The following is a 24,970-nucleotide window of genomic DNA, read 5'->3' on the forward strand; positions in this document are numbered from 1 at the left end:
ATTCATATCACAAGTAAGAAGAATTACATTGAAATTATGCCAACTAGAAATCCACATCAAACATTATCTTTTTATCATTTACCTACTCGAGGACGAGCAGGAATTAAGCTTGGGGATGCTTGATACGTCTCCAACGTATCTATAATTTTTGATTGCTCCATGCTATATTATCTACTGTTTTGGGAAATATTGGGCTTTATTATCCACTTTTATATTACTTTTGGGACTAACCTATTAACCGGAGGCCCAGCCCAGATTTGCTGTTTTATGCCTATTTCAGTGTTTTGAAAAAAAAGGAATATCAGACGGAGTCGAAACGGAACGAAATCAACTGGAGAAGTTATTTTTGGAAGGAAACACACCTGATGGACTTGGACCCCACGTCAGAAGATACGGGAGCTGCCCACGAGGGTGGGGGGCGCGCCCACCCCCCTAGGGCGCGCCCCCTGCCTCGTGGGGCCCCCGTGGCTCCCCTAATGTACCTCCTGCACCCATATATACCTACGTGACCTAAAACTTCCAGAACACAACATAGATCGGGACTTCCGCCGCCAGAAGCCTCCGAAGCCACCAAAAACCAATCTAGACCCGTTCCGGCACCCTGCCGGAGGGGGCAATCCTTCTCTGGTGGCCATCTTAATCATCCCGGTGCTCTCCATGACGAGGAGGGAGTAGTTCTCCCTCGGGGCTGAGGGTATGTACCAGTAGCTATGTGTTTGATCTCTCCCTCTCATGTTCTTGAGGTGATACGATCTTTATGTATCGCGAGCTTTGCTATTATAGTTGGATCTTATGTTTCTCCTCCCCCTCTACTCTCTTGTAATGAATTGAGTTTCCCCTTTGGAGTTATCTTATCGGATTGAGTCTTTAAAGATTTGAGAACACTTGATGTATGTCTTGCCGTGGATATCTGTGGTGACAATGGGATATCACGTGATTCACTTGATGTATGTTTTGGTGATCAACTTGCGGGTTCCGCCCATGAACCTATGCATAGGGGTTGGCACATGTTTTTGTCGTGATTCTCCGGTAAGAACTTTGGGGCACTCTTTGAGGTCCTTTGTGTTGGTTGAATAGATGAATCTAAGATTGTGTGATGCATATCGTATAATCATACCCACGGATACTTGAGGTGACATTGGAGTATCTAGGTGACATTAGGGTTTTGATTGATTTGTATCTTAAGGTGTTATTCTAGTACGAACTCTAGGGCTGTTTGTGACACTTATAGGAATAGCCCAACGGATTGATTGGAAAGAATAACTTTGAGGTGGTTTCTTACCCTACCATAATCTCTTCATTCGTTCTCCGCTATTAGTGACTTTGGAGTGACTCTTTGTTGCATGTTGAGGGATAGTTTTATGATCCAATTATGTTAGTATTATTGAGGGAACTTACACTAGTGAAAGTATGAACCCCAGGCCTTATTTCCACACATTGCAATACCGTTTACGCTCACTTTTATCACTTGCTACCTTGCTGTTTTTATTATTTCAGATTACAAAAACCATTATCTACCATCCATATACCACTTGTTTCACCATCTCTTCGCCGAACTAGTGCACCTATACAATTTACCATTGTATTGGGTGTGTTGGGGACACAAGAGACTCTTTGTTATTTGGTTGCAGGGTTGCTTGAGAGAGACCATCTTCATCCTACGCCTCCTACGGATTGATAAACCTTAGGTCATCCACTTGAGGGAAATTTGCTACTGTCCTACAAACCTCTGCACTTGGAGGCCCAACAACATCTACAAGAAGAAGGTTGTGTAGTAGACATCAGCACTCCGCCTCCTTCTCCGCCTGTGCCGATGCACCCGAGCAGCCAGCCTCCTCCTTCTCCGCCTCGTCAGCAAGGGCGGAAGAGAACCGCCGCTGCTCCGGCTGCTCCGGCGTGTCATAGTCCTTCTCCTCCGCCTCGTAAGCAAGGAAAGAAGACAGCCGCAGCCGCTCCGTCTGCTCTGCCGGCGTCTAGCAGTACAGCCAGAGGCGGGAGGCAATACAGATTCGGTCCTTCTCTGAAGACTCCAGAGAAGTTACCATATGAGAGGACCCCGGAGGAGAACGCCAAGATCGCGCGAGCCGAAGTGAGGAACTTCTTTGAAGGGGTGAAAGCAAAGAAACATCCACCTCCGGAGGAGAAGGTAGATCCGGTGAAAGCGAAGCGCACTCTGGCTGCCCTGAAAAAACCAGCAAAGTCTCCGCCGAAAGGCAACTATGACCGGATTATTGCAAAGTCATTTGCCGAAGCGGAGCAGTCGGGAAGTACTGTCAGTGATCAAAGGTTAAAAGAACGATGAGCTGGGAAAAAAATTCCCCAGCTCGGCGAACAAGCAAACCAACCGTGCCCCCCACTCAAGGTGCCTACTAATGATCCGAGGATGGTGCCCGGTTATAGCAATCTTGGAGATTACCTGCCCGACAATGTACATTATGAGTTCTTGGAGGTGGAGGAACACAAATACGAGTACGGGAAGCCTCTCGTCAAAGATGAAAGATCTCTAACAACGATGATGCGAAGATTCCATGATTGGTACATGAAAACCTGCAGAGAGTCTGGGGGGAGGAATACTTTGACGCTGAGAGTTAGAGAGGAGCATGACCTCGTTGGAATTGAACTGTTGAATGTTCCATTTGAGGAGTTCTTCCAGTTTTTCAATCAAAAGGCCCTCGATAAAGGAACGGTCACTTGCTACTGTCTGTAAGTAGTACTACTTCTGTCATTAAGTCTCTCTATATACATCAGCTCTTTCATTGCATGTATTTATAATTATCCTCACTATATTATGCAGATTGAAGATCGCCGAATTGAAGAAAAGACAAATCGGTGATATTGTGTTCATTAACACAAATCTCATAGATGCAAATGAGGTTAAATATAGTGCCGAAGATACCGAGGCCAACTTGCTACGATCGTTGGTAATAAATGAAAACAAAGATATAATACTCTTTCCTTACAACTTCAAGTGAGTGTTACTGTCTTGTGCATATTCGGTTTCCCTTATTAGTCCAGGTTATAGTAATGTAATTGATGAGTTATGCATGCGTGTGCAGGTTCCACTATATTCTCCTAGAGATTAAGCTTGAGTAGGGACTAGTAACTGTCTTAGACTCGAGACGAAAAGATCCCCAGGAGTATGCAGACATGACTCAAATGCTCGAGAAGTAAGTTAAATCGATCATTATCCACCATATCAGCAACTTTGTTCATTTCCTGATATATCAAGTAATTGTTTTCTTTGTCTCGCAGGGTTTGGAGAAAATTCACCAAAAAAGCTCCGGGACTGCCAAAGAAGCTGCAATTTAGACACCCGGAAGTAAATACTATAGTAACATGTTCCACGCATCTCCTAGTGATTCAAGCGCTAGTTTCATCAATACCATTTATAGCATGCTTGCTTATCAATTTGATTGACCTCCATTTCTTGTAAAGTGGCTGTGGCAGGAACCCGGGAATAATTACTGTGGATACTACGTTTGCGAGTCCATCCGCCACACGACCTATGAACGAGGGTACTCTGACGAACAATATGAAGTGCGTAAGCAATAATATTCACAATTTTATTTTATTACCATCATTTGTGTTGAGTTTCATTTATTCATATATATATATATATATATGTATTGACCCCCTTATTCAAATTAGATGTTTCGGATGCGGGATGAACTCCTAGCACCAGTTCGTATGCGAGCAATTCAAGAGGAATTGGCGGCATTCTTCCTTGACCACGTGATCGCTGAAGACGGAGAATACTATGTGGACCCTGTGTTCATATATAATTAGGAGATTATATTGTAAGAGATAATTATTGTATATATGTAGCCGGTAGTGTCGGATAGATATACGAGAACTTGTTGTTCGACCAATCTCTCGGAGAAGGAGAGGTGGTCGATATCACTTCTCTCTGTATGCATATGTTCATGACGATCTTCTGTTTCCTTTATTTGCTTACTAGCTAGCGTGTCTAGTCCTCTCTATATACACGTATATATAGCGTCCTCCAAGCACGGACATAAGAGAGGACACTTCTCTCTATTAATTAGCTAGCTAACACAATATATGAAACACCTAAATTAAACCCCCCCAAACCCCCAACCCCCCCCCCTTCAAAAAAAACAAAAACCCCAGCCCCTGAAATGCTGACGCGTGGATGCCTATTGGTCCCGGTTGGTGCCACCAACCGGGACCAAAGGCCCTCCTGCCTGGGCTCGGCGCACCGGCCACGTGGAGGCCCATCTGTCCCGGTTCGTGTAAGAACCGGGACTAAAGGGTTAGGGCATTAGTAACAACCCTTTAGTCCCGGTTCACAAACCGGGAAAAAAGGCCCTTATCAACCGGGACGAATGGGGTTTTTTCTACTAGTGATAGGAGGTAAATTCTTAACATCTTCAGCTTTAATGCCCTTTTCTTTCATAGATTTCTTTGCCTCTTGCATATCTTCAGGACTGAGAAATAGAATACCCCTCTTCTTCGGAGTTGGTTTAGGAATAGGCTCAGGAATTGGCTCTGGAGGTGTCCAATTATTTTCACTTGTCAACATATTATTCAATAGAATTTCAGCTTCATCCGGTGTTCTTTCCCTGAAAACAGAACCATCACAACTATCCAGGTAATCTCTGGAGGCATCGGTTAGTCCATTATAAAAGATATCAAGTATTTCATTTTTCTTAAGAGGATGATCAGGCAAAGCATTAAGTAATTGGAGAAGCCTCCCCCAAGCTTGTGGGAGACTCACTTCTTCAATTTGCACAAAATTATATATATCCCTTAAAGTAGCTTGTTTCTTATGAGCAGGGAAATATTTAGCAGAGAAGTAATAAATCATATCCTGGGGACTACGCACACAACCAGGATCAAGAGAATTAAACCATATCTTAGCATCACCCTTTAATGAGAACGGAAATATTTTAAGGATGTAAAAGTAATGAGTTCTCTCACCTTTAGTGAATAGGGTGGCTATATCATTCAATTTAGTAAGATGTGCCACAACAGTTTCAGATTCATAACCATGAAAAGGATCAGATTCAACCAAAGTAATTATATCAGGATCAACAGAGAATTCATAATCCTTATCAGTAACAAAGATATGTGAAGTAGCAAAAGCAGGGTCAGGTTTCATTCTAGCATTTAGAGATTGCTTACTCCATTTAGCTAATAATTTTTTAAGTTCAGTTCTATTTCTGCAAGCTAAAATAGCTAAAGAAGCATCTTGATCAAAAACATAACCCTTAGGAATGGCAAGTGGTTCTTCATCATCACTTTCATCAGTATCATCAGATTCAATATTTTCAATTTCTCTAGCCCTAGCAAGTTGTTCATCAAGAAAAGCACTAAGTGGCATAGTAGTATCAGGCATAGAGGTAGTTTCATCATAAGTATCATGCATAGGAGAAGTGGCATCATCAATAACATGCGACATATCAGAACGAATAGCAGAAGCAGGTGTAGGTGTCGCAAGCTTACTCAAAACAGAAGTTGAATCAAGTGCAGAGATAGATGACAGTTCCTTACCTCCCCTCGTAGTTGAGGGATAGATCTTGGTTTTTGGATCTCTCAAGTTCTTGATGATGATAAGCAGATATATATCCCAAGTGACTCAAAGAATAGAGCTATGCTCCCCGGCAACGGTGCCAGAAAATAGTCTTGATAACCCACAAGTATAGGGGATCGCAAAAGATTTCGAGGGTAGAGTATTCAACCCAAATTTATCGATTCGACACAAGGGGAGCCAAAGAATATTCTCAAGTATTAGCAGCTGAGTTGTCAATTCAACCACACCTGGAAACTTAATATCTGCAGCAAAGTGTTTAGTAGCAAAGTAATATGATAGTAGTGATAACGGTAGCAAAAGGTAACAATTAAAGTAAATAAGCGAAGAACAATATATGGAAAGCTCGTAGGCAATGGATCAGTGATGGAGAATTATGCCGGATGCGGTTCATCATGTAACAGTCATAACCTAGGGTGACACAAAACTAGCTCCATTTCATTGATATAATGTAGGCATGTATTCCGAACATAGTCATACGTGCTTATGGAAAAGAACTTGCATGACATCTTTTGTCCTACCCTCCCGTGGCAGCGGGGTCCTTACGAAAACTAAGGGATATTAAGGTCTCCTTTTAATAGAGAACCGGAACAAAGCATTAACACATAGTGAATACATGAACTCCTCAAACTACGGTCATCACCGGTAAGTATCCCGATTATTGTCACTTTGGGGTTAACGGATCATAACACATAATAGGTGACTATAGACTTGCAAGATAGCATCAAGAACACTCATATATTGATGAAAACATAATAGGTTCAGATCTGAAATCATGGCACTCGGGCCCTAGTGACAAGCATTAAGCATAGCAAAGTCATAGCAACATCAATCTCAGAACATAGTGGACACTAGGGATCAAACCCTAAAAAAACTAACTCAATTACATGATAGATCCCATCCAACCCATCACCGTCCAGCAAGCCTATGATGGAATTACTCACGCACGGCGATGAGCATCATGAAATTGGTGATGGAGGATGGTTGATGATGACGATGGCGACGGATTCCCCTCTCCGGAGCCCCGAACGGACTCCAGATCAGCCCTCCCGAGAGGTTTTAGGACTTGGCAGCGGCTCCATATCGTAAAACGCGATGATTTCTTCTCTCTGATCTTTTTCTCCCCGAAACTCAATATATGGAGGTGGAGTTGGAGTCGGAGAGGCAACAGGGGGCCCACGAGGTAGGGGGCGCGCCCTAGGGGGGCAGGCGCACCCCCCACCCTCGTGGCAAGGTGGTGGGCCCCCTGGCCTTCATCTTTGGCAGGTATTTTTCTTATTTTCTGAAAAGTGTCTCCGTGAAGTTTCAGGTCATTCCGAGAACGTTTGCTCCTGCACATAAATAACACCATGGTAATTCTGCTGAAAACATCGTCAGTCCGGGTTAGTTCCATTCAAATCATGCAAGTTAGAGTCCAAAACAAGGGCAAAAGTGTTTGGAAAAGTAGATACATTGGAGACGTATCACTCCCGCATTACATTATTTGCCATTTGCCTCTTGTTCTCCTCTCCCCCACTTCACCCTTGCCGTTTTATTCGCCCTCTCTCTCTCTATCCTCCCTCTCTTTCTCTATTTGCCTCTTTTTGCCCGCTTGCTTTTTGTTTGCTTGTGTGTTAGTTTGCTTGCTTGTCACGATGGCTCAAGATAATACTAAATTGTGTGACTTCACCAATACCAACAACAATGATTTTATTAGCACTCCGATTGCTCCTCTTACCGATGCTGAATCTTGTGAAATTAATACTGCTTTGCTGAATCTTGTCATGAAAGATCCGTTCTTCGGCCTTCCTAGTGAAGATGCCGCTACCCATCTTAATAGCTTCGTTGATTTGTGTGACATGCAAAAGAATAAAGATGTGGATAATGATATTGTCAAATTGAAGCTATTTCCTTTTTCGCTTAGAGATCGTGCTAAAGCTTGGTTTTCGTCTTTGCCTAAAAATAGTATTGATTCATGGAACAAGTGCAAAGATGCTTTTATCTCTAAGTATTGTCCTCCCACTAAGATCATCCCTCTTAGAAACGATATTATGAACTTTAAGCAACTTGATCATGAGCATGTTGCGCAAGCTTGGGAGAGAATGAAATTAATGATACGTAATTGTCCTACTCATGGTTTAAATTTATGGATGATTATAGAAAAAATTTATGCCGGATTGAATTTTGCTTCTAGAAATCTTTTAGATTCAGCCGCGGGAGGCACTTTTATGGAAATCACCTTAGGAGAAGCTACTAAGCTTCTAGATAATATTATGGTTAATTATTCTCAATGGCATACTGAAAGATCTACTAATAAAAAGGTGCACGTGATAGAAGAAATTAATGTTTTGAGTGGAAAGATGGATGAACTTGTGAAATTATTTGCTAATAAGAGTGTTTCTTCTGATCCTAATGATACGCCCTTGTCTACTTTGATTGAGAATAATAATGAATCTATGGATGTGAATTTTGTTGGTAGGAACAATTTTGGTAACAACGCGTATAGAGGAAATTTTAATCCTAGGCCTTATCCTAGTAATCCCTCTAATAATTATGGTATATCCTACAACAATTCTTATGGAAATTATAATAATATGCCCTCTGATTTTGAATCTAATATTAAAGAATTTATTACTTCGCAAAAGAATTTCAATGCTTTGATTGAAGAAAAATTACTTAAGATTGATGAGTTGGCTAGGAACGTTGATAGAATTTCTCTTGATGTTGATTCTTTGAAACTTAGATCTATTCCACCTAAGTATGATATCAATGATTCTCTCAAAGCCATGAGAATTTCCATTGACGAGTGCAAAGAAAGAACCGCTAGGATGTGTGCTAAGAAAGATGCCTTTATAAGAGCGTGTTCTTCTAGTTCCTATGAAAATAAAGATGAAGATCTAAAAGTTATTGATGTGTCCCCTATTAAATCTTTGTTTTGCAATATGAATCTTGATAATGATGGGACTGAATATGATTCACCTTTACCTAGAAGGCGTTCCAAGAATTCGGAATTTTTTGATCTTGATACTAAAATTGATAAAAGTGGGATTGAAGAAATTAAAACCCTAGATGTTGCTAAACCCACTATTATGGATTTCAAGGAATTTAACTATGAAAATTTCTCTTTGATTGATTGTATTTCCTTGTTGCAATCCGTGCTAAATTATCCTCACGCTTATAGTCAAAATAAAGCGTTTACTAAACATATCGTTGATGCCTTGATGCAATCTTATGCGGAAAAACTTGAATTGGAAGTTTCTATCCCTAGAAAACTCTATGATGAGTGGGAATCAACTATTAAAATTAAAAATAAAGATCATGAATGCTATGCTTTATGTGATTTGGGTGCTAGTGTTTCCACGATTCCAAAGACTTTGTGTGATTTGTTAGGTTTCCGTGATTTTGATGATTGCTCTCTAAACTTGCACCTTACGGATTCCACTATTAAGAAACCTATGGAAAGAATTAATGATGTTCTTATTGTTGCAAATAGGAATTATGTGCCCGTAGATTTTATTGTGCTTGACATAGATTGCAATTCTTCATGTCCTATTAGTCTTGGTAGACCTTTCCTTAGAATGATTGGTGCAATTATTGATATGAAGGAAGGAAATATTAGATTCCAATTTCCATTAAGGAAAGGCATGGAACACTTTCCTAGAAATAAATTCCTAAAGATGGTAGATGCCTCATTGAAGAATTTCCTACCAAAGATGGCAATACCTAGATCTATCCTTGCTTGTTATGCCTAGCTAGGGGCGTTAAACGATAGCGCTTGTTGGGAGGCAACCCAATTTTATTTTTTGCTTTTTGCTCCTGTTTAGTAATAAATAAATTATCTAGACTCTGTTTTGGTTGTGTTTTTTGTGTTTAATTAGTGTTTGTGCCAAGTAGAACTGTTGGGAAGACTTGGGGAAAGTCTTGTTACACTTGCTGTAAAAAAACAGAAACTTTAGTGCTCACGAGAACTGCTGCCATTTTTATTTGGAAAGTTCTATTTAGTTAATTATTTTTGCAGATGATTAATAGATAAATTCCTCACGTCCAGAAATTTATTTTAGAATTTTTGGGGTTCCATATTTTGCGCTAGCTACAGATTACTACAGATTGTTCTGTTTTTGACAGATTCTGTTTTTCGTTTGTTGTTTGCTTATTTTGATGAATCTATGGCTAGTAAAATAGTTTATAAACCATAGAGAAGTTGGAATACAGTAGGTTTAACACCAATATAAATAAAGAATGAGTTCATTACAGTACCTTGAAGTGGTCTTTTGTTTTCTTTCGCTAACGGAGCTCACGAGATTTTCTACTTTGAGTTTTGTGTTGTGAAGTTTTCAAGTTTTGGGTAAAGATTTGATGGACTATGGAACAAGGAGTGGCAAGATCCTAAGCTTGGGGATGCCCATGGCACCCCCAAGATAATCTAAGGATACCTAAAAGCCAAATCTTGGGGATTCCCCGGAAGGCATCCCCTCTTTCGTCTACTTCTATCGGTAACTTTACTTGGAGCTATATTTTTATTCGCCACATGATATGTGTTTTGCTTGGAGCGTCTTGTATGATTTGAGTATTTACTTTTTAGTTTACCACAATCATCCTTGCTGTACACACCTTTGAGAGAGCCATACATGATTTGGAATTTGTTAGAATACTCTATGTGCTTCGCTTATATCTTTTGAGTTATATAGTTTTGCTCTAGTACTTCACTTATATCTTTTAGAGCACGGTGGTTGATTCGTTTTATAGAAACTATTGATATCTCATGCTGCACTTAGATTATTTTGAGAGTCTTAAATAGCATGGTAATTTGCTTAAAATCCTAATATGCTAGGTATTCAAGATTAGTAAAAATTTCTTATGAGTGTTTTGAATACTAAGAGAAGTTTGATGCTTGATGATTGTTTTGAGGTATGGAGGTAATAATATCAAAGTCGTGCTAGTTGAGTAGTTGTGAAATTGAGAAATGCTTGTGTTGAAGTTTGCAAGTCCCGTAGCATGCACGTATGGTAAACGTTATGTAACAAATTTGAAACATGAGGTGTTATTTGATTGTCCTCCTTATGTGTGCCGGCGGTCGGGGACGAGCGATGGTCTTTTCCTATCAATCTACCCCCCTAGGAGCATGCGCGTAGTGCTGAGGTTTTTGATGACTTGTAGATTTTTGCAATAAGTATGTGAGTTCTTTATGACTAATGTTGAGTCCATGGATTATACGCACTCTCACCCTTCCATCCTTGCTAGCCTCTTCGGTACCTTGCATTGCCCTTTCTCACATTGAGAGTTGGTGCAAACTTCGTCAGTGCATCCAAACCCCGTGATATGATATGCTCTTTCACACATAAAACTCCTTATATCTTCCTCAAAACAGCCACCATACCTACCTATTATGGCATTTCCATAGCCATTCCGAGATATATAGCCATGCAACTTTCCACCATCCCATTTATCATGACACATTCATTATTGTCATATTGCTTAGCATGATCATGTAGTTGACATAGTATTTGTGGCAAAGCCACCGTTCATAATTCTTTCATACATGTCACTCTTGGTCCATTGCATATCCCGGTACACCGCCAGAGGCATTCATATAGAGTCATATTTTGTTCTAGTATCGAGTTGTAATCATTGAGTTGTAAATAAATAGAAGTGTGATGATCATCATTTTCTAGAGCATTGTCCCAAGTGAGGAATTATATAAAAAAAGAGAAATGCCATAAAAAAGAGAAGGCCCAAAAAAAGAAAGAGAAAGGCCATAAAAAAAGACAAGGCCCAAAAAAATGAATGAGAGAAAAAGAGAGAAGGGACAATGTTACTATCCTTTGCCACACTTGTGCTTCAAAGTAGCACCGTAATCTTCATGATAGAGAGTCTCTTGTTTTGTCACTTTCATATACTAGTGGAAATTTTCATTATAGAACTTGGCTTGTATATTCCAACAATGGGCCTCCTCAAGTGCCCTAGGTCTTCATGAGCAAGCAAGTTGGATGCACACCCACTTAGTTTCTTTTGTTGAGCTTTCATACATTTATAGCTCTAGTGCATCCGTTGCATGGCAATCCCTACTCCTTGCATTAACATCAATCGGTGGCATCTCCATAGCCCATTGATTAGCCTCGTTGATGTGAGACTTTCTCCTTTTTGTCTTCTCCACATAACCCCCCTCATTATATTCTATTCCACCCATAGTGCTATGTCCATGGCTCGCGCTCATATATTGCGTGAAAGTTTATAGGCTTGAGATTACTAAAGTATGAAACAATTGCTTGGCTTGTCATCGGGGTTGTGCATGATGAGAGTATTCTTGTGTGACGAAAATGGAGCATGACTAAACTATATGATTTTGTAGGGATGAACTTTCTTTGGCCATGTTGTTTTGAGAAGACATAATTGCTTAATTAGTATGCTTGAAGTATTATTATTTTTATGTCAATATGAACTTTTGTCTTGAATCTTTCGAATCTGAATATTCATACCACAATTAAGAAGAATTACATTAAAATTATGCCAAGTAGCACACCGCATCAAAAAATCTGTTTTTATCATTTATCTACTCGAGGACGAGCAGGAATTAAGCTTGGGGATGCTTGATACGTCTCCAACGTATCTATAATTTTTGATTGCTCCATGCTATATTATCTATTGTTTGGACATTATTGGGATTTATTATCCACTTTTATATTATTTTTGGGACTAACCTATTAACCGGAGGCCCAGCCCAGAATTGTTGTTTTTTGCCTGTTTTAGGGTTTCGAAGAAAAGGAATATCAAACGGAGTCCAAACGGAATGAAACCTTCGGGAACGTGATTTTTTCAACGAACAAAACCCAGGAGACTTGGACCCTATGACAAGACACAAAAGAGGAGGCCACGAGGTAGGGCGCGCGCCTACCCCCCCCCCCCCAGGCGCGCCCTCCACCCTCATGGGCCCCCTGTTGCTCCACCGACGTACTCCTTCCTCCTATATATACCTACGTACCCCCAAACGATCAGATACGGAGCCAAAACCCTAATTCCACCGCCGTAACTTTCTGTATCCACGAGATCCCATCTTGGGGCCTGTTTCGGAGCTCTGCCGGAGGGGGCATCGATCACGGAGGGCTTCTACATCAACACCATAGCCCCTCCGATGAAGTGTGAGTAGTTCACCTCAGACCTACGGGTCCATAGTTAGTAGCTAGATGGCTTCTTCTCTCTTTTTGGATCTCAATACAATGTTCTCCCCCTCTCTTGTGGAGAACTATTCAATGTAATCTTCTTTTTGCGGTGTGTTTGTTGAGACCGATGAATTGTGGGTTTATGATCAAGTCTATCTACGAAAACTATTTGAATCTTCTCTGAATTCTTTTATGTATGATTGGTTATCTTTGCAAGTCTCTTCGAATTATCAGTTTGGTTTGGCCTACTAGATTGATCTTTCTTGCAATGGAAGAAGTGCTTAGCTTTGGGTTCAATCTTGCGGTGTCCTTTCCCAGTGATAGTAGGGGCAGCAAGGCATGTATTGTATTGTTGCCATCGAGGATAACAAGATGGGGTTTTCATCATATTGCACGAGTTTATCCCTCTACATCATGTTATCTTGCTTAAGGCGTTACTCTGTTTTCATTAACTTAATACTCTAGGTGCATGCTGGATAGCGGTCGATGAGTGGAGTAATAGTAGTAGATGCAGGCAGGAGTCGGTCTACTTGTCTCGGACGTGATGCCTATATACATGATCATACCTAGATATTCTCATAACTATTCTCAATTCTGTCAATTGCTCAACAGTAATTTGTTCACCCACCGTAGAATACTTATGCTCTCGAGAGAAGCCACTAGTGAAACCTATGGCCCCCGGGTCTATCTCCATCATATTAATCTCCCAATACTTAGTTATTTCCTTTGCTTTTACTTTGCTTTTATTTTACTTTGCATCTTTATCACAAAAATACCAAAAATATTATCTTATCATATATATCAGATCTCACTCTCGTAAGTGGCCGTGTAGGGATTGACAACCCCTTATCACGTTGGTTGCGAGGATTTATTTGTTTTGTGCAGGTACGAGGGACTGGCGCGTAGCCTCCTACTGGATTGATACCTTGGTTCTCAAAAACTAAGGGAAATACTTACGCTACTTTGCTGCATCATCCCTTCCTCTTCGGGGAAAACCAACGTAGTGCTCAAGAGGTAGCACGGTGCTCCTCGAGAAGGATGAACGACCGAGCTTGCAGGAAAGTGGGCAGTGGAACGCGCGAGGTGAGATGCGGGATCGCGCCGTGGTACTGACGGTTGAGGCCGCGGATCATGTTGAAGAGCTGCTGCTTGTCGCCGACGGGCTGACCGAGATCGGCGAGCTGATTAGTGAATGTCTTCAAGCGGGTGCAGTACTGCATGATCATCTGACCCCCCTGAACGGCGACGTGGTACTCGGCGTCGAGGTACACCGCACGGGAGAGCTGGTTGTTGCGAAAAATGTCGTCGATCGCCGACCAGAGAACGGCAGCGGTGTCCTCGGGCTGCATGACGGTGGCGAGAAGCTCAGGTGAGATCGTGGCGTAGAGCCAATGGACCATGCAGTGATCGATCATAACCCACTCGGGATCACGACGAGCAGGAGCAGCAGGGGCGATGATGTGATCGCGGATCCCGAACATGCCCACGACGATGTAGAAGAACCGGCACCATTGGGTGTAGTTGCCGGCGTGAAGGTCGAGGGTGATGGGTATATGGTGGCAGATATCAATGGTCTGCAGCACGGAGGAGGGAAAAGCGCGAGGCGGCGGAGGCACGGCGGCACTTGGAGTAGTGAAGATGGTATCCTGGAGAACACCGGCAGTGGCGTGATCGCCGTCGGCTGAGGAGTCAGGGGAGGAAACGGGGTTGGTGTCCATGGCAGCGGAAGGGTGGGTGGGATCGGTCGCGAAAGGATTGAGAAGTTCCTTTGCGTCTGATACCATGAAGACAGAGAGAGATCGAACACACAGATCGTATTGCGTCTGGGGCAGTTCATATAGAGTTACAGGGAGAGCACGAACCCACGATGGTGATCGTGGGCTAGCCGCGAGAGGGGGCGTGGGGACGTGCGTATTACAGGGAAAACTATACACACGTACTCCAGCTATACATACACAACACTATATTCTGACATGGAGCAAGCCTTTTCTATTTACTGTATTTTAGGTAACTACAGTTGCTGCAGACATACTTTCTACCTTGTGATGTTGTGAAAATCTTGAAGATCAGAGCATCTCCAAGATTGCATGAAGATATATTGCCGAAAAAGGTTTTCGCCTCGCTTTATATATAAAGCAAAGATCCACAGTGCCCGGAACAACCACACTCACCCACCACAAACACACACACAGACGCACCCAAGGCAGGATACATGGGCGCTGAGCGCAACAACACATACCCTAGCACGACAAGAGCCGCCGGGGGCTTCATCCGAAGAAGTGAAGCCGCATATGACGAACTGTGGGTTCCAAGGCGGTGCCTTCAGGAAGGATACGACACCGGAGCATCGCCACCGCCCGATCCGAGGATCAGAGTTTCCCCTGAAGCACCACGACGGGTAGTGATAGCCGCGACGACGCCTTCAAGAAGGGAGCGATCTTCGCCGTCGCCAGTCCGTCCGAAAATAGAGTAGGTTTTCACCCCGGCCAACATTCACTGCCACCGAACGCCACACCCCAGCTACCACACCGCCCACACGGCTGTGGTAGCCGGGCAGCGCCGAGGCACGAGCTCTGCCCATGAGCACCGCGCCACCACCACCAGGGTCGCCGCCCTGAAATCCAAGACCTTGACACCAAGTCCCCCGAGCCCCACCGCTACCCCCACCGCAGAGACGGGCGGAAAGGATCCGCCTTTCACACCCCTGGCCAGACCCAACGCCGAGACCCAATAGGCCGGCCACAACAAGCCTCCATCGAGCCGTCCTGCTACACCGGGCGCGAGACGAGCGCAATCCTGCTGCCGGGCGCGAGACGGGCCGATCCTGCTGCCGGGCGCGAGACCAGCTCGGTCCTACGGCACCGGGTGCGAGACGAAGGATGGACCGCAGCCAGGAGAAGGCCAGCCCTCCGATAAAAGAAGCGAACGGACGTCGAAAAGAGAGGTCGAAGGCCGATACACGCAGCCTACAGACGGGCCGACACCAGGAAAATCTGGCCGCCGCTACAATCAACCTGCCACCACCACATCACCTGCGCCTCCACGCCCTGGTCAGCACCAGCCGAAGCCCCGCCACCCCGCACCGGCAACGCGGACACCGGCCGCCACACCACCACCACCACGGGGTCGCCGGCCACCCCCGTCAACGATGACCCGCACATCCACCGGCCCAGATCCGCCGCCAACACTGACCTTGCCCACCAAATCCCACGAGCAGCAGGGGGAGGGGAGGAGGAGACGCCGGCGGGCCACAAGGGCGCAGGGCGGAGCGCCGGAGCAAGAGCCGGCCGGGACCCGACGCCGCGGGCAGGAGGAAGGCGGCCCGCGACTCCATCCAACTGCGCGCAGGGGGAAACCGCCCCGCCGCCGCCTGGCCACGCGGCCTTTGGCCGGCGGCGGCGAGGGAGGGGGAGGCGGGGCGGAGGGCCGGAGGGGAGGCGCGAGGGTTGCCTCCCGACGGCGCTCGCGGGAGCGCCTCGGGAGGGAGAGGGGAAGGAGTCCGCTTTTCTTTCACAGTGCAGTATGCACCATGAAGATATATTAGCTTGGGGTCCAGGAGTGCACGGAAATTTTTCTGTCAAAAGTGCTTATAATCTAGCATTGCAACTGTCCGCCGGTGAAGCTACAGGTTCATCAAGCTCGGCTCCGGATGGTAGCAGAAAATGTTGGAAGCTTGTATGGTCCTGTGAAGTTCCTCCTACAATCAAGAATTTTGCTTGGCGTCTATGCACAAATTCCCTACCAACATGGCAAAACAAGCACCGTAGGGGTCTTGAGACAATGCCCATATGTCCAATTTGCGGCAGAGGAATTGAGGACAACTACCATCCTTTTTGTGTTTGTCCAAATTCAGTTGAGCTATGGAAGGAGATGGCAAATGTGTGGCGGCTTCCTGCAATTGAATCAATAAAAAACATTGGAGTTGAGTGGCTGTTTCAAGCTCTGGAAGTGTTGCCAGATACTGATCGAGCCATGCTACTGATGCTTATTTGGAGATGTTGGCATGTACGAAATGAGATCGTTCATGACAAGAGTCCACCACTGATAGAGGTATCCAAACGTTTTTTATGCAGCTACTTGGAATCGCTATTATGCATAAAAAATGACCCGTTTGCGGATCCGTGCAAAGGTAAAACTGCTGTGTTTCCAGATGCCTTGCTACGCATATCACATAAAAGAACAGTGGCTGCAGCTTGTGGCTGGGTTCGGCCGGATCGAGGCTGGGTGAAACTTAGCTCGGACGGGTCGTTTTCAGAGGATGGAAGAGCTGGATCAGGCATGGTACTCCGTGATGAACAGGGCTGCATTATCTTCTCCTCTTGCAGGGAATTGTTCTCGTGTCGGGGAGCCCTCGAAGCTGAACTAGGAGCGTGTATGGAAGGGCTATCATTGCCGTTGATGCGTTCGGAACTTCCGGTGGCGATCGAGATGGATTCTTCAGTTGCAGTGAAGATGATAAAATCCAGTGATGAAGATAGATCAGTCTATTCAGCTTTGGTAAAGGAGATCAAGTATCTCATGGGTCTTCGTAAAACTAGTATTACTCACGTTAGTAGAGCTCAAAATAAAGTTAGTAACTCTCTTGCAAACTTTGCTCGTGTGGAGGGAAGAACTATGACCTGGCTTGGGTCGGGACCTCCGGAGGCCATTGAGCTTAACTACTTTGATTGTAATCCTGTGTGAAGTGAGTAATACAAGTTTTCCTGCAAAAAAAGTGGTTTAAGAAAAACATTGCTATACCATGACAATTTTCTCCATTGACATGGCAAATTCTTTTTTTTTTCCAGAAAAGAAGATGTTGAAGAGGGGGAGAAGTGCATGCGTGAATGCCTCCTCGGAAGAGCCTCTCAGAGCAAAGGATGGTTCGCTCCCGGGGAACAAGGAGGGCACGTTCCCTCCCTATTAGCGTAAAAAAAAGACAAGAAGAATCCGAGTATGGAGAGTACCATGGTTCAACTCCAGCGTGAATAACACACTTGATACTGTTCATAGTTTCTTAAGTTGTGGATCAAGTTTTGAAATAAAAATCTGGGACGGGATAATAACATTTTGTGTCAATGTTGTCAAAAGAATTTACACTTATTTTTCGTTGTATTTACGTGTAGGTACACGGAAATGCTGTAAGGAAGGGAAACACTTGACACACTCTCGAGGATGCTTGCTCATGCGGGGCAAAATGGTGTACAGAGGAGAGTTTGAGTGCAAGGGCAAAGCCATCCTCCATACCTGTATCATCATAAATCAATAGACCAAAACGGTGAATAGAGGAGGGCGAGTGTGCGTGGCCCCACCTACCACACTTCCACCCCCTGCATCCTTTTCCTCCACATATAATGTAATAAAGCAGGGGAAACCCTTTTTTGATAAATATGATTGTACTAATATTACGAGTCTTAATAATGTCTTATATTGCTTCTTCTGTTTGTGCACAAATATTTTTACTCCGTCCTCTTAATTGCATGTTAGAGATCTATTTATTATTTATTATTGACTGCTGGGAGTGCTGAAAATTTTATTACAAGAGGTCCTAATGCGTTGAATGATACGATCTGGCAAATAGTCGATGTCCATGATGTGGCCCATGCTTTCCTTCTAATATATGAGAAACCAGGAATCATCCCGAAGATATATGTGCGCACCAAATTACATTACCACAAAGGCTTTGCTGGAGCTTCTAAAGAAAACGTACCCTGACTATAACTATGTAAAATGGTGGGTCTCTTCTCTTATCACGTGTTCCTTGTGTGCATCAAATGGCACATTTTTCCTGAACGCCTGTGCTTGTTTATATGGTTTGAACAAATCTCTCTATGCTTTCTGCAGCAAGGGGGACGCACATCAAAACTCTCCTATCACGCCAATTTTGTCTGGAAAATTGAGTAATCTGGGAGGAGACGCTCCTGGACAGCATCGAATGCTACCAGGAGACATGAATTCTGCAGGATGTGGAGGGATAGACCTACCGCTTTCCTGATATTTTCTGTCATTTTCAAGCTGCCGACTAATGAGTGGAGGGTGGTAGTGCTCAGTGCATTCTACATAAGTCATTGTGCTTGTGACTTGCTGAATGTTATGTGAAATAGTAAAGGATATGTTGGTGCTTTCGATCTCAAGGGCAGGTGATAGGAGACCAAGGAGTGAAGCTGCTCATTGCCTACCGTAGATAACTTTTCGGTTCAGGACTGTATCTCCTTATTTTCTGCTGTGTTGTGTCGAGGTATCAAGGGTGATTATGAAGATGTTGTTAAGAACATTTATCCTCTTCGATAATAAAGGAGTAGATCCCCGATTTCTGATTTTAGTATTGAAGAAAACTGTATTCCAAATATTTTATGAGAAGGCGAGTCTCATCGTCACTGTGATCACTATCGAGGTAGCCTGCAGCGTAGGATGTGTGATACTGCGCGCTTAGCGCATCTACGACATGTGCGTGACCAAATTAGCCGAACACTGGTCGATCGGCATGGATGTCGATTTTCCTTCTTTTTTTAGAATGCCATGTCAAAATCTCTTATTTCTCTCCGGTGTAGGATGGCACCTGCAGGGGTTTGGATACGGGTGGAGCCATCCCATACCTTTATCCGTCTACCTTGAACTTACCTATACCCGCCAATGGATATAATTTTTTTCTCATACCCATTACCTGACATGGTAAACGGATACCCGCAGGTAAAATTACCCATGTTTGCAAAGCATCAGTTTGAAGAACTCATAGCCATAAAAAGCAATATACAATAAAAATTTATAAACAGCAACACATTACATGGCAACACATACTTATAAACAACAACACATTTAATAAACAACATCATTTTCTCGTAAACAACAACACATCAAAACAACATCATATATTCATACATTTTGAGTTCACACATTCACGACAAAGTGTAGAGATAATATGGTTTCAGAATTCCCTATTTATATACCCATGGGTGACTCTATGTCTCATACCTTACCCTAATAGGGTTTTTACACAATGGATACGTGGGTAATGGGTACCCATTGCCATCCCTTGTAGCCATTTTTTTTGCTGCAACATGAGCCTCATTCTGACATGAATTAATATAAACAACTCTATGTCTCTATCCCGTCATGATTCTGACATGAATTAATGTAAATAACAATTTGACACCGGAGCATGGGGCTTGCTCATGTACCCATGCTTTCAACGGCAGATCAGCTATTTTCTATTATCCACTAAAAAAGGTACACATGCTTTCATGTTTGTAGATTTGGCAGCTGTTGGCACTTGGCACTACTGGCAAATGCCAAATTCCTACTTTAGTGATCTAAACACTTTTATATTTCTTTGGCCAGTTAGGTGGGTTTACAGAAGCTAGATGAGTCATTTACTAAGGGCTATTCACATCATTTTTCATGGTATTGGGGAGCCACGGCCCACCAAGTTGAGAAAAGCTATTATCTCATGCACGGGAGGTCCGGTTCATGCATGCGTTCATTGGTTCTGCTGGAGATCGGTGCATGCAAGCTAGCCTTCCTTGTATACATGTGGTATTTACCATTGGCATTAAATATAGCCTCATGTCACCACGTCAGTCATCAATCCAATTTATGGAATTAGATCAATCTTGGATACATTCAAATCGAGTTTGGAATGAGTTAAATCAGATCAATCTTGTATAACCTTGTATACACGTGATCTAATTCCATAAAAAATCTAAATTAAGTGAAATTAGTTTTTTTCTTTTTTGAATTAGTAAAAGCAGTGTTTGGAATGAGTGAACTCAGCATTTTGAAATAATCGAGTTTTTCCAGTGAGTGAAATATGTTTTTCCAGTGAGTCAAATCAGCTTTTTGAAATGAGTGAAATATGTTCATGAAATATAAACTCTCTTAAAATATATTCAAGATTGATCTTGTTTTAAAAGCCACATCGTCAAGAATTCAAATATATAAGAATATTTTAAAATGAGATTTTTATTCAAAAGATAATCAACGAAAGAATATCTCACAAGAAAATAAAATGTTGGCTTTTGCATGAATAGATTGGTTACACATAGGGGATGACTTTTGCATTACTGGCCCATGTATCACTATTGCACCATTAATACTCGAGGGCAATTCTTAGGTGTATCTGACAGGGTGTATGGGGTATTGTACAGATGAGTGCCAATGAAAAGTATTAGAATAATCGTCCTTGTGCCACACCGAACAGCTGGACCATGCACGGGACTCCCACCAAGTTGGCATGTAGTACTATACTTTGTAATTGGTTTGTGGGCGTGGTTCCTATTTGGCGCGTAGGTCGTTGTTTAGTGACTTAGCACATACCCGCCCTCCCTCCTACACACTCCTATTCAGCGCATCGGCCGACCTAGTTTGGTTTTTTCCTCCGGTATTAGAGCAACTCTAGTAGACCCCGTAAAAATACGACCCGCAAAACGCGTTTGCGGGTTCACGAAAATCACTTTTGCGGGTCAAAAATATACGCGTCCAAGCAGAACCCGTATCTAAACCTGCATAATTTGAAAAACTTCTTTCGCGAGAGAAATTGCGCAAACACAGTTCATCACACATACTACATTGTTCATCACATACTACATGGTTCATCAAACTACAAGCATAGTTATACTACATACTACGTTAAACTAGTACTAGGGGGTAACGGCGGCGAGGTCGCGGCAACCGGACGACGCCATGGAGGAGCTGGACGCTCACTCGTCCTCGTCGGAGCTGCAGAGATCGATGAACTTCTTCGCCTGCTTTGCGCGGATGCGGCGCCACTCCTCGGCCTTCTCCTTGCCGGCGACCGCCTGCCGCCACTCGAGGGCTTCGAGCTCCTCGGCGTGGCGCCGTCGCTCCTCCTCCTCGCGCACGCTCCGCTCGGCGACGACGGTGGCGATGGCGTCGAACTCCGCGACGAAGTCCTCGGGCCCGACGACTCCGCGGCGGCCGAGCGGAGCGGGGTCCTCGGGCTCCTCCTTCACCGGCGCGAAGGGGAACGGCGCCGGCAGCTCCGTCTCCTCCTCCTCGTCCGACCACTCCCTCTTCACGAGGAGGAAGCCCGCGACGGAGGAGGAGGGGGATCCGGCGTATGAAGACCGCGCGGAGGAGAACGACGCACGCCGGCGGTCGTACTCCACCGTCTCGCGGCGGTCGAAGCTCGCCGACGGCAAAAGCCCGCGGTTTGTCCACCTCGCACGCCGCGCTTCCTCCCGCCGTCGGACCGGACGCGCCGCTCGCGCTCCGGGTCCCTCTCACGGCCGGATTGACTGCCGGAGCCACGTCCGGAGCTCCACATTCGCCCCCACATGACGGCTGGAGGCGGGGCGGAGGGTCGCCGGCGGCGAGAAATTGGGAGAGGAGAAAGGGGAATTGGGTGGCTCGCGGCGGCGGGGGGATAGGGTTTGGACCCGCAAAAGGGTCGCGGAACCACGCTTATAGTGCTCAGGGCGTGCGGGCTGCGGCAAAAGTTTTTGCGGGCCGGGCGAGTATGCGGGCTCTATTCTGGCTGCAAAATTGGCCCGAGCCCGCATACTCACCGGAATATTTGCGGACCAAGCGTTATGCGGGGTCTGCTAGAGATGCTCTTAGGAAGCTTCAAGAACCCTCCCTAAACCGGGTTTTTTTGTTTCTCATCTAGTTTTCTTTTTTTTCTCACTTTTCTCTTTTTTCGTTTTCCCGTTTTCTTTTCTATTTTTCTTTTATAAAATGATGTTTTTCATTCTCTTTGTTTCTTTTCCTTTTTCATGTTCGTTTTATTTTACTTTAATTTCATATTTATATTTTATGTATTTATGTATTCTCATTTTCCTATTCTTTATCATTTTGTGAACATCTTTCTAATTTTTGAACATTTTTTGAAGTCGTGAACCTTTCTAGAATTATGAATATTTTTTGAAATTGCTAAAAAAAATTGGAATCACGAACAACTTTTAAATTTGCATTTTTTTAAAAAATTGAGAACATCTTTTACAAATTTGCAAACATTTTTGAAATTGGAACATGTTTTTCAAACTTGTGAAGATTCTTTCAAATCATTGAACATTTTTGAATTTTTGGAACACATTTTGAAATTAATGATTTCGTTTTGTTCTTAATGAAAACGTTTCTTGACATGCATGATCACTTTTTTAATTCATGAAAAAAAATTGAATCGACGAACATTTTTGAATCGATGAACTACTTTTGAAATTTGGGAAAAATTCTGAATTTCATTTGTATTTTTTATGAACATTTTACAAAAATTCATGAATGTTTTGTGAATTTGTAAATATTTTTCCAAATTCATGAACATTTATTGAATATGCAAGCATTCCTGAACAATTTTTCAAAATCATACACTCTTCTTAATCATTCGAACATTTTTTTTCCAAAAGCATGCACATTTTATGAATGCTTGAATATTTATCAAAATCATGAACATTTTATGATTTCTCAAACAATTTTTGTTGAAATCTCATTATTTTCTGAAATTGGGAAATTTTTGCAATCACGAATTATCTTGAAGAAGAAAGTAATAAAAACAAAAATCTAAAAAATGAAATGAGAAAACAGGGGCATCCCTCCTCCCGCATGGGCTGGCCTAAAAATGCTTGCGGGGGGAGGTGCATGTTTCCTCCCTACTTGGCGTGCAGGTCGCCAGATAGGAGGTCCCTGGTTGTGGGTGCCCTTAACCCATTTGCTCCCTATCCAGATTCTGCAGGGTCTCCATACAAAGGAGTACCAAGCCTTATTTGGTGGGCGCTGTGGTGTCAAGAGGACGTAGCCCCATCCCGACATTCAAGGTTTGCATCGGGAGTGTGTGCTCAGCATGACACAAGCAAGTAGATAAACTGGTTCCGAATACAAGGTGTCACAAGGGACATAAAGAGATGGGGCTAGGTCGCCCTGACCTCCCCTTCGCATGCGGGCGGGCACACAAGACGGCGCATGCCAATGCGTCCGGAGCCACCCCATGACTGTGGCCCTGGCAGCACCCGCGATCCATCCATCATGGAACCCGAGGCAATCCGCCCGATGCGGGCCGCCCGGGAAGAGCAAATGGAGCATAGGGCCCCAGGGAGGTGCCCGCGACGCGCAACTAGAAACAAATCTTGCGGAGACCCTCCTCGCCCTTAAAGCCCCGAGGAGGTGGATACTCCAGCATCCTTTATACTACTAATATGCTCTCTGATCTATCTTTCTTTCTTTGGCCAAGTTTGAGGGGTGATCTCCAAGAGGGATTTGTGTATGATAGTTGGGTTTAAAATTGCAAGTAATTAATGTACCACATTGACAGAAAGTGGAAAAAGGCTTGTATTGTGCCGTTGGCACTAGTGATAGAAAAGATGGTTTTGTAGGTGTCCTTTGAACACGGGGTGAAGACAATATATCATCTTATTCATTGCAATACTTCGTTTCTTACTTAATACTTTATGATGCACATGGTCTTGGGATGAGTATTAGCTATAGATGCAATTGGATTGTAGTTATAAAAACTACAGTTTAATCGATGCACAACTGTAATTTGTTCACCACACCATACTTTATCTTGGAGGGAAACCATTAGTGAGCCTGTGGACCCTGGTCCATTTTTCTGTTCCTTGGTCAAACACTCTTTTCTATTCCTTGGTTTTACTTTTTCGTTGCAATCAAATTTTCCATACACTTGTGATTTTAATCCTTGTTACTAGCAACCTAGTGAGACTGACAACCTCACCAGTCCTATTGGGGCTAAGGTGGTTCTGTATTTGTGTGTGCAGGTACTGATCATTGGTTGGCTTACTAAATTCCTGTTGGTTTGATAAACCTTGAGGCCACTTGAAGGACATTGTTGCTTGCTACAAACCCTTGCACTTGAGGGCCCAACACCTTCCTAGTTGAGTGAAGCACCTGCCGCCATGGAGACACAGCCGTCGTGCCACGAGTTGCCACCTGACCGCGGTCGCGCCGCTACTACCAGCACACTGCCACCAACAACCACCATTGTCACACCGCCAAGCCCCTCATACGTCCAACGTCTACACCCTGGAGGGTCATTGTCCCGCGCCAACCACCACCGAGGAGAGGAGACAAGGTGCCCGCCCGCCAGCCACCGTTAGGGGCGTGCCCTGGTGGCTCCGGCCGACGATGTTGGTTTTGGGGAACGTAGTAATTTCAAAAAAATTCCTACGCACACGCAAGATCATGGTGATGCATAGCAACGAGAGGGGAGAGTGTTGTCTACGTACCCTCGTAGACTGAAGTGGAAGTGTTGACGCAACGTAGAGGAAGTAGTCGTACGTCTTCCCGGTTCAACCGATCCAAGCACCATTACTCCGGCACCTCCGACTTCTTGGCA

The 24,970-nt window shown here is 44.0% G+C and overlaps 1 long non-coding RNA gene and 1 pseudogene across 2 annotated transcripts; one reads left to right on the forward strand and one right to left on the reverse strand.

Moving 5' to 3' along the window:
* Nucleotides 1–14,405, reverse strand: part of LOC147971996 (uncharacterized) — a 50,583-nt pseudogene extending 36,178 nt beyond the window's left edge.
* Nucleotides 14,406–14,677: 272 nt separating this feature from the next.
* LOC147971997 (uncharacterized) lies at nt 14,678–18,899 on the forward strand. 2 transcript variants are annotated; one of them, XR_015602372.1, is made up of 3 exons: nt 14,699–17,371; nt 17,475–18,399; nt 18,511–18,899. It is a non-coding gene; the product is annotated as an uncharacterized LOC147971997 (long non-coding RNA). The 2 variants fall into 2 exon arrangements; XR_015602373.1 differs by lacking the exon at nt 18,511–18,899 and having other exon boundaries at nt 14,678–17,371; nt 17,475–18,094.
* The last annotated feature ends 6,071 nt before the right edge of the window (nt 18,900–24,970 follow it).

This window comes from Triticum urartu, chromosome 5A, assembly GCF_056163025.1.
Source record: "Triticum urartu cultivar PI428250 chromosome 5A, HENAU_Tu73, whole genome shotgun sequence".
Lineage (NCBI taxonomy): Eukaryota > Viridiplantae > Streptophyta > Magnoliopsida > Poales > Poaceae > Triticum > Triticum urartu.